Raw genomic sequence first — 18,469 nt, forward strand, 5'->3', positions numbered from 1 at the left:
GAATGATGTTCTCCAGATTCATCCATGTCCCTACAAAGGACACGAACTCATCATTTCTGATTGCTGCATAATATTCCATGGTGTATATGTGCCACATTTTCCCAATCCAGTCTATCATCAATGGCATTTGGGTTGATTCCAGGTCTTTGCTATTGTAAACAGTGCTGCAATGAACATTCGTGTGCATGTGTCCTTATAGTAGAATGATTTATAGACCTTTGGGTATATACCCAGTAATGGGATTACTGGGTCAAATGGAATTTCTATTTCTAAGGCCTTGAGGAATCGCCACACTGTCTTCCACAATGGTTGGACTAATTTACACTCCCACCAACAGTGTAAAAGTGTTCCTATTTCTCCACATCCTCTCCAGCATCTGTTGTCTCCAGATTTTTTAATGATCGCCATTCTAACTGGCGTGAGATGGTATCTCAATGTGGTTTTGATTTGCATCTCTCTGATGACCAGTGACGATGAGCATTTTTTCATATGATTGTTGGCCTCATATATGTCTTCTTTCGTAAAGTTTCTTAATAAATATTTTCCAGAAGAAAGAAAAACTATAAGAAGTCTGAAACTTTATTTGGTAAAGAAACAACAGTAACCCGTAGTAGTCAGAATAGGAAGATACATGGTTATTCTGGTGGTTTGACAAATGTTTATGCTTTTCTGCTTTTATTCTGTGTTCATGATTATGGAGTACTCTTTTTTTTTTAAATCTTGCTCCTTGTCTGAAGTTGATGTTCTGTGAAATTTTTCTGCTGCACAGGACAAGGCGATGGACAGGTCATCTGAGTGTTAGGTTAGCTCCTAGATGTCAAGGGATGCTTTTCTCTTCCTTGTTTACCCATTTTCAGAAACTGAAGATTTTTTCTTAATGTGAGTTTTATAAATAATGTTATAAGGTGTTTTACAATTTTGGTTTGTGTTGGTACTTTTAATACATTTGGCAAACATCTTCCTAACAATGATACTCATTTTCATTCTTTCTTAAACTGAATATATGGAAAATAAGTGAAGAGTTCTTAATCACTTAGAGTGGTTATAAAAGATGTTTTCTGTACACAATTTAGAAATAAAGTCCAATGGATACTTACATCTATATGATTGTTTTTCCTTGACTATTTAATTCCAGACTGAGATAGATGTATATTTTGATTTCTCACTATTATCGGCTTTCTTTTCATTGATGTCACTTCTTGGTTTTTATGGTTTTTTCCCTTCAACATCTTTGGACCTGTATATCTAATCCACTATGAACATGAAGACTGCAAGGCCAATTACATCTAAATTTAACATGATACTTGATTAGAGACCATAGACAAAGTTCGTGGAGTTTGTAAGATTAAAAACAGTTATGTGTTTGGAGCATGATACTGTAGGTAATGAATCCACATTAAGAAATTTCTGTTTGAGACTGGGTGCCTCTCCAAATTGCTCCTGGGGACAACATCACTATTGTAAAACCTAAGATCAGTGCCTGAAATAAGATTCTGATGCAAATATTGTTTATGGTGGTGAGTCCAAGGGTCGAACCAAGTTAAAAGGGATATCTACTCAAAGAATCTAGAGACAGGGTGGGCAAGGCAGAGAACTAAAAGCAGGAGAACCAAGAATCTAGAGAATGCACAGGTACTGCTAAGGCAATGGAGCTGAATCTGAAATACAAGGCATGAAGCAGTGATAGAAGTGAGATAATGGGCACAAAAGTGAGAGAGTTAGAAACTAGATGGAATCAAATGTAAGGATCAGGTATGTTGATTTAAAAAAACAGACTCTATAATATTTAAAAAGATTTATTCTGTGCCAATATGAGTGACCATGGTCTGGAAAATGGTCTCAAGAGGTTCTGAGAAAGTGGGCCCAAGGCAGTCAGGTAACAGTTTGGCTTTACACATTTTAGAGAAACAGGAATTGTAGTTAACATAATAAATTGATACATGGTCATGCCCATGTTTCTGAGTGAAAAGAGAAACTAAAAAAATAAAAAATAGGGAGGACTCAAGATGGCGCTGTGAGAACAACCCAGGATTGGAGCTCTCGTTGAATCCGCAAAGAGGTGAGTCTGAGCTGCATTTCCAGACTGATCTTTGTTGCCCACAGAACGGGGAAACTCCCAAGCATAAAAAAGACATGGGACGCCAGGCAGTAGGTCTGCCTGGTGAAGCCGGCAGCCGGGGCGGCAGCCGACCCTACCCAGCAATCCCCACAGGGCGCGCTTGTCCGGGTGCCCTGTTGAACCAGCAACCTGAGACTTGAGAGGGCTGGACTTGAGACTGAATGAGACTTGGACAGTAGGCCAGCCCAGGGGATTGCAGGGACAGATCGTTTGGGGTACCCAGTGGGACGAACAAAACCGCGATTTCAAACTATCCCAAGCAGACGGTCTGAGACGCTCTGTGGGGGAGGGGCATCCACCACTACCGTGGCAACCCACCCCAACTGAGATACATGCCCACTGCTGACGCAGCCAGCTGTTGCCGAGGCAACCCGTCCCTACTGAGATACACGCCCACTGCTGACGCAGCCTGCCATTGCCAAGGCAACACACTACAACGAAGAGACTCCACCGCAAGGTGTGGCGGAGACCACAGCAGAGCCTGCAGGAACAGGGCGAATCACACAACAGCAGGGCGGAGCCTCGGCAGCCAAATAGTGGCTAGTCTGCCTTCTAGCTGGGCAGGACACCTCAACGGACATCGAAAAATAAAGCCCGAACCCCCCAACACAGAGCATTTGAGAAAAAAAGGTTTTTTTTAATGAGCTCTGTTGCAGCAGAATCAAACATAGCAGCCTAACAGCCCTGAATGAACAACAGAGTGCACAGCTCAGCAATTGAGCTCCAAAAAAGTACAGACTGTCTCCTCAAGCAGCTCCCTGACCCCTCTATATCCAAAAGACTGACATTTGGCAGGCATCATCCTGGGACAAAGATAGCAGAAAAAGAAATGGGTAGCATCCCTCACTGTGCCACAGCTGCTAGAGGTGCACCCCAGACAAGCAGGGCCTGGAGTGGACCTCAGCAGTCATACAGCGAAGGGGCTAGGCTGGTAGAAGGAAAACCAAGTAACAGAAATACTTCATCATCAACAATCTGGGTGTCCACTCAGAGACCCAATCGAAAAGTCAGCAACTACGCAGATGACAAGCGAATAAACCCACAAAGATGGGAAGAAACCAGCGAAAAAAGGAGGAAAACACCCGAAACCAGAACACCTCGCCTCCTAGAAAGGACCAAAACTCCTCACCAGCAAGGGAACAAAGCTGGACGGAGAATGACTGTGACGAAATGACGGAATTAGACTTCAGAAGGTGGATAATGAGAAACTTTTGTGAGCTAAAAGAACATGTATTAAATCAATGCAAAGAAACTAAGGAATTTAAAAAAAGATATGAGGAAATGATAACAAGAATGGATAACTTAGAGAGGAATATGAATGAATTAAAGGAGCTGAAAAACACAATACGAGAACTTCGCGAAGCATGCACAAGTTTCAATAGCCGAATTGACCAAGCAGAAGAAAGAATATCTGAAGTCGAAGACCAACTCAATGAAATTAAACGAGAAACCAAGATTAGAGAAAAAAGCGCAAAAAGGAATGAACAAAGTCTCCCAGAAATGTGGGACTATGTGAAAAGACCTAACCTATGTTTAATAGGTGTACCAGAAGGGGATGAAGAGAATGAATCCAAGCTGGAAAATACTCTTCAGGACATCATCCAGGAAAACTTCCCCCACCTAGCAAGACAGGCCAACACTCAAAAGCAGGAAATACAGAGAACACCACAAAGATATTCTGCAAGAAGAGCAACCCCAAGGCACATAATCGTCAGATTCAACAAGGTTGAAATAAAGGAGAAAATACTAAGGGCAGCCAGAGAGAAAGGTCGAGTTACCCACAAAGGGAAGCCCATCAGACTCACAGCAGATCTCTCGGCAGAAACTCTACAAGCAAGAAGAGAGTGGGGGCCAATATTCAACACGCTTAAAGAAAAGAACTTTCAACCCAGAATTTCATATCCAGCCAAACTGAGCTTCAGAAGTGAAGGAAAAATAAAATCCTTTGCGAACAAGCAAGTACTCAGAGATTTTGTCACCACCAGGCCTGCTTTACAAGAGCTCCTAAAAGAGGCACTACACATAGAAAGGAACAACCAGTACCAGCCATTCCAAAATCACACTAAAAGCTAAAGAGCATCAACATAATGAAGAATCTACAACAACTAACAGGCAAAACAGCCATTTAGCATCAAAATGGCAGTATCAAATTCACACATAACAATATTAACCCTAAATGTAAATGGACTAAATGCACCAATCAAAAGACCCAGACTGGCAAATTGGATAAAAATCCAAAACCCATCAGTGTGCTGTATCCAGGAAACCCATCTCACATGCAAGGATACACAAAGGCTCAAAATAAAGGGATGGAGGAAGATTTACCAAGCAAATGGAGAGCAAAAAAAAGCAGGAGTTGCAATTCTCATCTCTAATAAAATAGACTTTAAAGTAACAAAGGTCAAAAGAGACAAAGAAGGACATTACATAATGGTAAAAGGATCAATAAAACAAGAAGAGCTAACGATCCTAAACATATATGGACCCAGTGCAGGAGCACCCAGATACATAAGGCAAGTTCTTAATGACTTACAAAGAGACTTAGACTCCCACACAATAATAGTGGGAGACTTTAACACTCCACTGTCAATATTAGACAGATCAACCAGACAGAAAATCAACAAGGATATCCAGGGCTTGAACTCAGACCTGGAGCAAGCAAACCTGATAGACATTTACAGAACTCTCCACCCCAAATCCAGAGAATATACATTCTTCTCAGCACCACATCACACCTACTCAAAAATTGACCACATAATTGGAAGTAAAGCACTGCTCAACAAATGCAAAACAACTGAAATAATAACAAACAGCCTCTCAGACCATAGTGCAATCAAGTTAGAACTCAGAATACAGAAACCGACCCAGAACCGCACAGCTTCATGGAAACTGAACAACTGGCTCTTGAATGTTGACTGGGTAAACAATGAAATGAAGTCAGAAATAAAGAAGTTCTTCGAAACCAATGAGAACGAAGACACAACATGCCAGAACCTCTGGGACACATTTAAAGCAGTGTCTAGAGGAAAGTATATAGCAATAAGTGCCCATATGAGGAGAATGGAGAGATCCAAAATTGACACCCTATCGTCAAAATTGAAAGAGCTAGAGGAGCAAGATCGAAAAAACTCAAAACCCAGCAGAAGACAAGAAATAACTAAGGTCAGAGCTGAACTGAAGGAAATTGAGACACGAAAAACCCTTCCAAAAATCAATAAATCCAAGAGCTGGTTTTTTGAAAAAATCAACAAAATAGACAGACCACTAGCCAGATTGATTAAAAATAAAAGAGAGAACAACCAAATAGATGCAATAAAAAATGATAAAGGGGAAATCACCACAGATTCCACAGAAACTCAAATCATCATCAGAGAATATTACAAACAACTCTATGCACATAAACTAGTAAACCTGGAAGAAATGGATAAATTCCTGGACTCCTGTGTCCTCCCAAGCCTAAACCAGGAGGAAGCTGAAACGATGAATAGACCAATAACAAGGTCAGAAGTCGAGGCAGCAATTAAGAGCCTACCACACAAAAAAAGCCCAGGTCCAGACGGGTTCACAGCCGAATTCTACCAGACACACAAAGAGGAGCTGGTACCATTCCTTCTAAAACTATTTCAAACAATCCAAAAAGAGGGAATACTTCCCAAATCATTTTACAAGACCAACATCATTCTGATACCAAAACCCGGCAGAGAACAAGAAAAGAAAACTTCAGGCCAATATCCATGATGAACATAGATGCAAAAATCTTCAATAAAATATTGGCAAGCCGATTGCAACAGCAAATCAAAAAACTTATTCATCATGATCAAGTAGGATTCATCCCAGGGATGCAAGGCTGGTTCACCATACGCAAGTCTATAAACGTAATTCACCACATAAACAGAACCAAAAAAAAAACCACATGATTATCTCAATTGACGCAGAGAAGGCATTCAACAAAATTCAACAGCCCTTTATGCTAAAAACCCTCAATAAACTCGGTATCGATGGAACGTATCTCAAAGTAATAAAAGCTATTTATGACAAACCAATAGCCAATATCATACTGAATGGGCAAAAACTGGAAGCATTCCCTTTGAAATCTGGCACTAGACAAGGATGCCCTCTTTCACCAATCCTATTCAATATAGTACTGGAAGTTCTAGCCACAGCAATCAGGCAAGAAAAAGAAATAAAGGGTATTCAAATAGGAAAGGTGGAAGCCAAATTGTCTCTATTTGCAGACGACATGATAGTATACCTAGAAGACCCCATCCCCTCAGCCCAGAAACTCCTGAAACTGATAAGCAACTTCAGCAAAGTCTCAGGATATAAAATCAATGTGCAAAAATCACAAGCATTCGTCTACACCAATAACAGACTTAAAGAAAGCCAAATCAAGAACGAACTGCCATTCACAATTGCTACAAAAAGAATAAAATACCTTGGAATACAACTCACAAGGAACGTAAGGGACCTCTTCAAGGAAAACTACAAACCACTGCTCAACGAAATCAGAGAGGACACAAACAGATGGAGAAACATTCCATGTTCATGGTTAGGAAGAATTAATATCGTGAAAATGGCTATACTGCCCAAAGTAATTTACAGAATCAACGCTATCCCCATCAAGCTACCATCGAGTTTCTTCACAGAACTGGAAAAAACCACCATGAACTTCATATGGAACCAAAAGAGAGCCCGCATAGCCAAGTCAATTCTAAGCAAAAAGAACACAGCGGGGGGCATCACACTACCGGATTTCAAACTATACTACAAGTCTACAGTAATCAAAACAGCATGGTACTGGTACCAAAACAGAGATATAGACCAATGGAACAAAACAGAGGCACCGGAGGCAACACAACATATCTACAACTATACAATCTTTGATAAACCTGACAAAAACAAGCAAGGGGGAAAGGATTCCCTGTTTAACAAATGGTGTTGGGAAAACTGGCTAGCCATGTGCAGAAAGCAGAAACTGGACCCCTTCCTGACACCTTACACTAAAATTAACTCCAGATGGATTAAAGACTTAAACATAAGACCTGGCACCATAAAAACCCTAGAAGGAAATCTAGGCAAAACTATCCAGGACATAGGAGTAGGCAAGGACTTTATGAACAGAACACCAAAAGCATTGGCAACAAAAGCCAAAATAGACAAATGGGACCTAATGAAACTCCACAGCTTCTGCACGGCAAAAGAAACAGTCACTAGAGTGGATCGGCAACCAACAGAATGGGAAAAAATTTTTGCAGTTTACCCATCTGACAAAGGGCTGATATCCAGAATTTACAAAGAACTCTAACGGATTTACAGGAAAAAAACAAACAAGCCCATTCAAAAGTGGGCAAAAGATATGAACAGACACTTTACGAAAGAAGACATATATGAGGCCAACAATCATATGAAAAAATGCTCATCGTCACTGGTCATCAGAGAGATGCAAATCAAAAGAACACTGATATACCATCTCACGCCAGTTAGAATGGCGATCATTAAAAAATCTGGAGACAGATGCTGGAGAGGATGTGGAGAAAAAGGAACACTTTTACACTGTTGGTGGGAGTGTAAATTAGTTCAACCATTGTGGAAGACAGTGTGGCGATTCCTCAAGGCCTTAGAAATAGAAATTCCATTTGACCCAGCAATCCCATTACTGGGTATATATCCAAAAGACTATAAATCGTTCTACTATAAGGACACATGTACACGAATGTTCATTGCAGCACTGTTTACAATAGGAAAGACCTGGAATCAACCCAAATGCCCATTGATAATAGACTGGATTGGAAAATGTGGCACATATACACCATGGAATATTATGCAGCAATCAGAAATGATGAGTTCGTGTCGTTTGTAGGGACATGGATGAATCTGGAGAACATCATCCTCAGCAAACTGACACAAGAACAGAAAATGAAACACCGCATATTCTCACTCATAGGCGGGTGATAAAAAAATGAGAACACATGGACACAGAAAGGGGAGTACTAAACACTGGGGTCTACTGGGGGAAAAGGGGAGGGCCAGTGGGAGGGGGAGGTGGGGAGGGATAGCCTGGGGAGAAATGCCAAATGTGGGTGAAGGGGAGAAGGAAAGAAAAGCACACTGCCATGTGTGTTCCTACGCAACTGTCTTGCATGCTCTGCTCATGTACCCCAAAACCTAAAATCCAATAAAAAATTAAAAAATAAATAAATAAAAATAAAAGTAAAAAATAAAAAATAAAAAAATTGATACATGGAAGGTGTACATTTGTTCAGGCTAAAGAGACAGGATATCTTGAAGTAGGGGTGCTTACAGTGATAGATGGTAAAAGATTTTCTGATTGGGAATTGGTTCAAAGAGCTGTTTGTCTAAAGACTTGAAGTCAGTAGAAAGAACTGCTTAAAATAAGGGGATTATGGAGGCAATAGTGGCAATAATGGAGAATGAGAGGAAGTCGACATTAGGCAGCTATTTTTGAAAGCCAAATGAGATATAATCATGTGACAGGAAAGAGTGAGAGTAATGACGGAGAAAACCCGACAGACAGATGTAAGACTTGAGAAGAATTTACCTACAAGTGGCAAATTCATAGCACAATAGGTATTTTTCTACTGAAAAGATATGTTCTACATATTTCCAAAATAGACCACAGAGATAACTTTGTTTGTGTCTTACACTGCAGTGTCACAAATTATAAAGATCTGGGATCATCTAAAGCATAATCCAGTTAGTGTGACAGGAGGAGCTTGAGTGAAGGGGCACACCAATTGCCAGAGGTTGGTCTTGTCAGTTTACCTCATTGACCTTAAATGGAGTTCAGAACAAGATATGTTGAATCTCAGGCTGTCATTCAAGTACTATATATCAGTGCCTGACTCCACAGATATATCCTTCCATACCACTATCATACAATCTCATGTTCTAAACCGCTATTTGTGATAAGTCATCCTGGTTCATAGGAAACCACTGCTCTTGCCCTTTGAAGATCAGTATAATATTGCCCTTGTCCTCAAATACAGCTGTGGCTGTACTTACAATCAAATGTTTGCCAATGAAGAAGCTGTAATTGTTCCATGAAGAATTTGCTTCTCAAATTCAAATCAATTCTACATAGCTCAGCTTGCTGAAATTCAGAAGTCATTAAAAAATAAAGTATCAAAGGGAAAGAGATGTATTTGAGTAGAGAAATGTATTTACTTTAGTTTTAGATATGTATAAAAGAGGAAATGTTTTTTCCTCTTTTATATATATCTAAAACTCAGTCATTTCTTTTGAAGCTCTGAGAACATACTATTTCCCATTTTCTTATTCATTTACCTCATCAACATATACAAGACATTCTTTGAGAAACATCTGCATTAAGATTTACCTAAGTAGAAAACTCTGAAATATATTATGTTAAGAACACTATACGTACTACCTAATATACCAAAGAAGCTCAATTATCTCATTTCCACTCTGCTCCTCCATCCAACAAGTATTTATCCTGCATAGAAATTCTTTTAAACTTAACATTAAAATACTAATCAATTAAGTAGAAAATAATGGACCTTAAATTTCACTGTGGTGGGATAGGAAAACAAGGAGTGGTGAATATCTTCTGATTCCTCATTTCTGAATTTTATTTCAATTATTTTCTTCAGGAAATAAATTGATTACTCACATAAGCAGAAAGTAGGCTTGTTACACTTCCTAGTTTTATATTTTTAAGATAAGACCATCTAGGAACAGCAAATAAGAATAAAGTAGGTATTGTTTCAGTATAAGATCACCATGGACCTCCTCTGCATCTGTTTCATACTTTGTCAGTGATGAACATCCAGACTACTGTTAGAATTTCATGAAGTCCCTTCATCTCTGACAGAATTCCACCCATGAGTGCTCAGGGTATACATGAAGTACATAAAACAGAGAGTCATGATAAGCACTGAAACTGTAATCAGAAGTATAATGGACATTATCTTTTCATGTGTCCCATTAACACACATGAATAAGGCCCAGGACACAAATGAGCACTGCACCAAATGGGATTTGTGATCAGTGGTCGGTGATAGTGAGGAAGGATGGCCAAGAAGATCACCTGTACAGACATGTGTCCCAGAAAGTAGACAAGGTACTTTTTCAACAGGGACTTTTGCTGGAGTAAGTCAAAAGTCATGTCTTCTTCCACCTTTGCATGGTCTGCATCACTACCAATGTCATTAGGCCCTTCATCATCTACAGATTACTTCTTATGGTTTGTTTATGCATACTCTGAGAGACAACAAACTCCATCACAAAAAAGATGGTGGAAAAGAGAAAGCCAACCATGCACCACACTCCTAGAACAGGCCATGTGAAGTGGTTCTCGTAGCACTCTGCCAGACAGGCTTCAGAGATATTCCCATGGCATTGGAATTCTTCCTTGATATCAAGCCAGGGGATCTGCCCTACATGCACAGCTGAAGCATAAAGAAGTGCAATGCTGAACCACACTGAACCATACATAGTGCTCACTCTATGTATATAGAAGTTGGTGGGATCTCTGCTCATCTATGGCAGGTGCCACACCCAAATCTTCCCATCTCTTAGCCATATTGGAACTTAGGAAGACAAAAGCAAAGTAGCATCAGGTGGAAATAATGACTGCATTTCAGCGTGTATATACATACAGTCTCTGCTGTTGTCATGATAAGTTCTCTCTGTGAAGGTACTCAATTATCTTAGGTGAGAGGAGCACACCAAAGACATTTTAGGAGAGTGTCAAAGAGAAACATGCCTATTTCTTAATATTTCTTATTCTCTCATTTACTAACTCCTTTTTCTATTTTTCTCTTATCAGTCTGTCTTTTTTACCTGATTTTATTCTCCAACTTCTTCCCATGGCTTACTCAGTCCTCTAAATAGTTATCTATCCTGTTTTCTCTCATCACAAATTCTCAGTGTCGTTTCCTTCTTTATCTAAATTATGTAGCAACCTGTGCCAAGCAACCCTCTTCAGCCAAGTTACAGCTCCAACTGTCATAGAACCCCATGAGTACCTGGATGCTCAAAGGGGAGTCTTCACCACTTCTCTGTGAGAAGTACTTGTTTGAGATGGGTTAGTGGACTCATTGGTATCATTTCGGGCTAATCCTAAAGCCAACATTTCCAAAGCCTTTCACCAATTTCAAAACTTGTTTCTGATTGACCAATCAGGATGGATGAATCAATATATCATCATGATTGCATTCTACTGGAAGAATAGATTAAATTTCTCATTTGCTTTTCATCCTGCTGCTCATTTGAAATTTTCATTGGTTCAGAGATATTTTGAGCATCAAACACAGTTTTGAGTGCAGAAAATGAATGAGACAGTTAATGCCTTGAATTATACATCTGATGGTATGAAGAGTAGTTTGTTTCCCCATACATCTATCATGACTTTTGTAGCTCCTGGGATTCATTTTCCTTTCTATGAACCAAAAACATATCATCAGAACAATTTATTCTTAACCCACTGTAGCAGTCAACCCCTGCTCTAGCTCTCCCTACCAAGATGGCTGGGGCTCTGTTGTGCCTGAGCTACAGTTTAGATTCTTCCTGAATCCTATTCTGCTCACTCACCAGCCCCACTGTGTTTCCTTTCACAGCTATTAATTCTAATACATATTTTGAATCCCTCACTCTATTTCAGCATTTGCTTCCGACAAACACAAACTGCAAAACTCCTCTTCAGATGTGGATACCTGGGGGACAAGAGAGAAGGGTTCTACCTCTAGCCTCAGTTAGTTACTCTACAATTCACTGTTTCATCCTTGCCTCAGAGCTCTCTGAAAATAACTCATTGATCACAGAGAATTGACAGGCTTGCATCAGCTATCTCTGTGAAAACACAGAGCCCGAAGCCTTACATGTTCTGCCAAGGACCTGCTGAACTAGTGATTTTAGCTGCTGTTCAACTTCAGAGGGAAAAATGCATTGCAATTAAAATTGGAGAGGAGGAAGATTTCCTTCAGATACTGAAATATTCCTGACATATCCACCTAACTTTTTAGGTTCTTTAAAATCACTTTTCTAGTTTCTTCAGTATAATTTTTCGTACACTCTGAACATTATCTTTGAAGTCTAAATACACAGAAAAAAGTACATATGTCACATTGTTCTGACCTATACCTTTCATAGATCAAACTCACTAATGTAATTGCCATCCAGGTCAAGAAAAAAACATACTGACACCCCCAATTCCATTTGTACATTCTTTCAGTTACCATCCTCCATCACATAACCAATAAGTAAACATCTCACAGCATAGTTTCCGATGTGCTTTAACAGAAATGCATATAAATAGAATTATAAAGGATATAATCTTCTCTGTGGGATTTTTTATTTTCCATATTGTTTGTGAGATCCATGTATAATATCATTGGCTGTGGCAGTATTTTTCCATTCTTGTTACTGTACAGCACTCCATTGTGTGAACAGACCACATGTTATGCACTCACTTTACTGCTGCTGTTTTCCAGTTTGGAGCTATTATGAATACACCTGTTATGACTATTTTGTACATGTCTTTTGATATATTAGTAATCTACTCCCACAAGCCAGAGAGATCTATTTGCTCCACATTCTCACCAACACTTGGAATTTTCAGGTATTTTTTATTTTAGTCATATGGTAGGGATGTGATTATATCATATTATGGGTTTAATTTGCATTTATTTGATGGTTAATGAAACAGAGCAATTTTCAAGTGCTCATTGGCCCTCTGAAAATCACCTTTTGTGGCATGCCTGTTCAAGTCCCTTGCCCATTTTTTAAAAGTTATCTTTTTCCTGTTTACCTGTAGGAATCCTTTATATATTCTGGATGTAAGCCCTTCGCAGACATCTGAATTGCAAAATCCTCTCCCATTATGAGAGATACCTTTCCAACTTTGTAAATTGTGCTTTTTAATGAACAGAAATTCTTAATATTATCAGAATTTGTGCTTATTTCCTGTGGTTTTCACATACTATTCAAGAAAACTACTTACTCCAAACTCCAATATCATGAAGATGTTCTATATTTTCTTCTGAAAATTTTATTGCTTTTTTTTTGTACTTTGCGTTAAAGTATAATACAATCAAAGTCACCCTTTTTAGTGTATAGTTCTACAGCATACAGTCATGTAACCAGCACCGTAATCAATATATTGAAGTTAATTCACAACAAAACATTCTCCCTTCCCCACTCTGTAATCAAACCATCCTCTGCCAGGTCCTCTGCTTTCTGTTCTGATAATTTTGTCTTTTCCAGAATGCCAAGTAAGTGGATTCACACAATACATAAACTTTTGTGTTTTGCTTTGTTCACTTAGCATAATGCATTTGAGTCTCATCCATGCTATAGCGTGTATAGGTAGTTGTTCCTTTTTATTACTGAGTAAAATTCTATGTTATGATGTACTGCGATTTGTTTCCATTATCCAGTGAAGAGACATTTGAGTTGTTTGCAGATTGGGTAGTTATATATGAAACCTTTATAAAAAATCATGTACAGGTTTTTGTGTAAACATTTCACTTGGGTCTATATGTAAGAGCCGGATCTCTAGGTTGTGAGGTCAATTTATGTTTAACTTCATAAGAAACTGCCAAGGGGAGGTTATGCTTCAAGATACCTGACTAGAAGCAGCTAGTGGGCCTCACGGCAGAGAATCAAAATAGCAAGTAAAGACTAAGACTTCAAGTAGACCATTTAAAGGAGCACACAGACATTCACCAGAGAAGTGATGATAACCATGGAAAGCAGCTGAGAGCTAGGCTGGACAGCCATCAGAATTGGGACCAGCACAGAGTCAGGGGAGGCTTCCTAATGTGGGGAAGGGGTAAGTGAGTCTGTCATGGACCTTTACAATCCTGGTCGCAGGAGAGCCCCCTCAACCACCTGGGCCTCCAGACTAACACAGGGAGCCACCTGGAAACTGTGCAGAGGCACCACTTGAGCCCACATAGAATCCCACAGGCTTTTGATTTCTGAGCACCCTGGGGCCAGCTGCTGCTGCCCTACCAAGGAGGAAGGCCAGGCATTTTTGCATACCCCAAAGACAGATACAGAGGAGAAAACAGACTAGATACAACACTCCCTGCCTCTGCCACTCCCTGCCAAATGGGCTCCTTCATCTAGACAACAGGCCTTCAGTGTACCCGCACCACTCTGACCTGAGCAGTACAGCTGTGACTTGACATTCCTCTGACTAGTCACTAAAGGCCACCGACAAGCCCTTCAGCTCCCACAACAGTCACAGCCACTGTTCCCTGCTCCCCAGCTGCCCCAGGACCAAGGAGTTGGGTGTTGGGGGGTGGCTGGGTACCTTTACTCACTTCCAACAGCTATGTCTAGTGTCACTCCTATGGGAGGAAAGTAAGGGTGGGCCACATGCCTCACAACTGCCAGTCTCCATTGACCCAGCTGAGAGGACTGCCTTTTAAAGTAAAATGCTCACAGCAAAGCTGCCCTGCTCCTGCCTGACCATTTCAGCTGCAGGCCACAGCACTTCTGAGAGCCCAGTTCCCATAGGACTGTAATTTGCACTCAGGCTCTCATTGCCTGAGTGTTCTGCCTGGCCCCATCTCAAAGTTATTCCAGTGACTCTGGGACCTAGAATAGCCCTCTCAATCACAACTGGCACCTGAACCCTGGGCCCTGAGAACAAGTCCATAGGCCTGATCCTAGTCCAGCCTCTTCAGAACTCATATATGTTATCTAGTGGGCCATCTAGAAGCCTGAGAATTGGGGAATTATCCAACACCCCTGGAACCTGACCACTACCACCAGGACCCCAGCTCAGGGCAACTCAACCTGCCAACACCACCACAACTGACATCTATTTTACATGTGCCAAAAGATAAAGTCCTTCCCTGTCTCTACATGAAGCAGCAGGATTACCACATCAGAGAATAGCTGGACCACAAAGCTCTCTGTATTGGGCTGAGTGGAGAGGTTCTGTCCTGAAACCACTCCTGTGGAAAGCCTTTGGACAGGTGTTCTCTGTGCCTTTCAGCTACTGTGGCCTTCAGATAGACAACAAAGCACATCTGAGCTGCGAGTCATGTGCCCTGGGACTGTGGCATGATAGGGAAACAGAGCATACTGTTGTCTAACTACGATGTGGAGCTGGTGCAGCTCTCTCGCTCACCAAACACCTGCAGAGACCTCAGTACACTTCACAAGGAGCTCCTTTAGCCACTCCTATCAGGGCTGGTGCCTGCTCACCATTAGTATTCGTTGGCAAGCCAGGGAGTCCAGCTACGCCCAGCTGTGTCTCCCAAATCCCTGCTAAACAGAAAGCTCAGGGAATCACGCATTGCATTTTCCAGCCCATCACTTGAAACAACAGACAGCACCTCACAGTAAACAAATATCAAGTACATACCCATATGCACCATCTACTGGCCCACAGGTCAAACTGCACAGCCTAATGTAAAACCTGCAGAGAAAAGAGCACCTGGCTATCTACAGAAGCAGAGCCAAAAGACCCTACCCTACATATTCCACAGTCACACCCCCAGGGAAAGGTGAACAATAGTTAAAAAAAAAAAAATTGAAATGAAAATAAATGCAAAAATAAGAAGTGTCAGCTTCTCCAAATGAGAAGAAACCAGAGTAAGAATTCTTGCACATAAAAAATGCAAATTTTGTGACACTACCTAAGGATCAATAGATCTTAACCAAGATGAAAACTCAGAAATGACAGATAAAGAATACAAAGTAAGGATTGCAAGGAAGCTCACTAAGATCCAAGGGAAAGTTGAAAACCAACACAAAGAAACCATGAAAGCAATCCAGGAGATGAAGGAAGAGATAGATATCTAAACAACAGAAGTTCTAAAAATTAAAAATTCACTTAAAAGATTTTCAAAATATGTTTGAAAGCTTTAATAGTAGATTAGGTAAAGCAGAAGAAAGAATTTCAGAGCTTGAAGACCACTCTTTCAAATTAACCCAGTCAAATAAAAATAAATAATAATTTAAAAAAACGAACGTTCAAGAAATATGGGATTATGTAAAGTGACCAAATCTATGACTTACAGGCAACCTTGGGAGGGAAGATAAGCAAGCTGGGAAGCATATTTAAGGGAACAATTCAGAAAACATTATCTAATATTACTAGAGAAGTAGACTTCCAGATACAAAAAAGTCAGAAAATACCTTCAAGATACTACACAAAATGCCACTGCACTTCAGCCTAGGCAAGAGAGCAAGACTCTGTATCAAACAAAAACAAAGATATGCTTGCAAAAATATGAAATGGTACATGCATATGGTTATTTGCACCATTATTTAAAATAGCCAGACTGGAGCACCATCTAAATATTCATCAAATTCAGGACTGAGTAAGCAGAGCAAAACAATGGATTATTATGCAGATATACCAGAGAATGCGGAAGCTCTCTAAAGTAAGGTGTGAACTCTAAGACACAGGGTGAAGTGAAGAAAGCAAGGTGTGGAAATTGCACACGGTATGCCATCTTTTGTACTGGAGAAAGGAATACAAAGGAGCGGGGAAAGGAATGTGTATGCATGTATATGAAAATATAGTCATTAAAAGGAAAACAAAGTGGCACAAATAAACTTAATTCCCTATGGAGTTGGCATTGCTGTCTTAGCCACACAGAGGAAAGCATTATTTCAACTGACTTTGGAATACAGTATCTTCACTTGTATTTCTTCAGTATGATATACTCTAAAGACAAAAATACTGCCTAGATATCTCAATGTCACTTGAAGTGAAATCACATAAAAATGGGAACAGACTCCTGTTGCTCCAGAAAGATGAACATGAGAAGGGGACCATTATTTCTAACGGGAAAACTTCCGGCCTAAGGGTTGGACCAAGTCGAGGTTCTGTCTGGGAATTGAGGACCTATCGGCAGGACGTGGGCTAGGCTTGTCATCTCGCTTAGCACCTGTTTCCATGAACGACGAGAATAACACATCTTTACTGTTTTAAGTGTGACTTTCCATGTCACCAATAGGCATCTTGGCTCAACATAAGAAAGCCCCTTTCCACAGAAACAGCTGCCTCCCGCCTGAAAAAGTTGCCACAGGAGGAAGAAGGAGGTCCCTTGTCCACGCCTGAGACCCAGCCAGAGTGGACAGGGAGGTATCCCGGGCCCGGGTGCCAGACTCAGCAAATAAACACAGCACGCCCAGGTAATTCTGAATTTCAGATAACCAAAGAATAACTTTGTATGATGCTACATTTGTGCTCAAAGGTAACTCGTTTATCTGAAATTCAAAGCTGATTGGGCATGGGGTACTGCATTGTATCTAGCAACGCTCCACCTTGGTTTTCCTACCCGGTTTGTGGAAGGGGCTCCCCCCTGGCCCGCAGGTGCCGTCGGGTTCTCCACCCAGAAGGAAGAGGAGGAGGAGGAGGAGCCCAGCACCGACCAGAGACCCAGTTGAGTCCTAAGCAACTCACAAGGCCCAACGGTCAAAACCGCCTCCGCTGTGCGCGCTCAGCCAACGCACGCACGCACCTACGCACACACCTACGCTCAGTCCCGGCATCACGTCCCGTTGCCAGGCAACGAAAGCGCGCGCTGCAGAGGAAGGGGAGTGTCCATGTGTGAAGAGACCGAGGTTCCGAGAGACTGAGTGATTTGCTTAAGATCACACGTCTATTAACTGGCAGAATCAAGGCTAGAACGTGGGGGCCGGGCGCGGTGGCTCACACTTGTAATCCCAGCTGCTGGAGAGACTGAGGCAGGAGAATCACTTGAACCTGGGAGGCGGAGCCGAGAGCGAGCCACCGCACTCCCGCCTGGGCGACACAACGAGACTCCATCTCAAAAAACAAACAAACAAAACAAAACAAAATCGCGCCACTGCACTACAGCCCGGGTGACAGAGTGAGACGCTATTCAAACAAACAACAACAACAACAAAAAACTGGAACTTGGCCCCAGAATGGAAACTGAAGACCTGAAGAGGTGCTTTGGGAATTGCCTGGCCCAGGCCCTTCCACTTACCATGCATGGGGTATATTCTTAAATGTACAATTATACATATATGCATTCATATGATTAAATATGCGTAGTACTAGTATATTATTAAATATTGAAGAGCACTAAGGCACAACGTACATAGTGGAACTGTATTTTAATATTTATTTTTGGTAGTGATGTGGCACATGAAAATAATTTGTTTTCTCATGTAGAATATGCAGGGAATGGATTAAATAGAAATTCAGCTTTGGGGGCTGATAACTGAGTGAGAGTCTTCTTCCTTGATTGCCCTGGGAAGAAATCTTCATTTTTGTTTTGCAAGACCATGGAAACAAGACAATAAATATAACAAATGAAGTACTTTACACCCAAGGAAACTTAAAAAAAAACAGGCAAGATATAGAAAATAAGT

The 18,469-nt window shown here is 40.8% G+C and overlaps 1 long non-coding RNA gene across 3 annotated transcripts in view; it reads right to left on the bottom strand.

Annotated features, from left to right (window-relative positions):
- LOC144577750 (uncharacterized) overlaps nucleotides 1–17,520 on the bottom strand; it is a 34,800-nt gene extending 17,280 nt beyond the window's left edge. For all 3 annotated transcript variants that reach the window (XR_013522290.1, XR_013522291.1, XR_013522289.1), the window contains exon 1: nucleotides 17,407–17,520. This is a non-coding gene — a long non-coding RNA (uncharacterized LOC144577750). The remainder of the gene's footprint in view (nucleotides 1–17,406) is intronic.
- Between the last annotated feature and the right edge of the window lie 949 nt (nucleotides 17,521–18,469).

This window comes from Callithrix jacchus, chromosome 9 (assembly GCF_049354715.1).
Source record: "Callithrix jacchus isolate 240 chromosome 9, calJac240_pri, whole genome shotgun sequence".
Classification (NCBI taxonomy): Eukaryota; Metazoa; Chordata; class Mammalia; order Primates; family Cebidae; genus Callithrix; species Callithrix jacchus.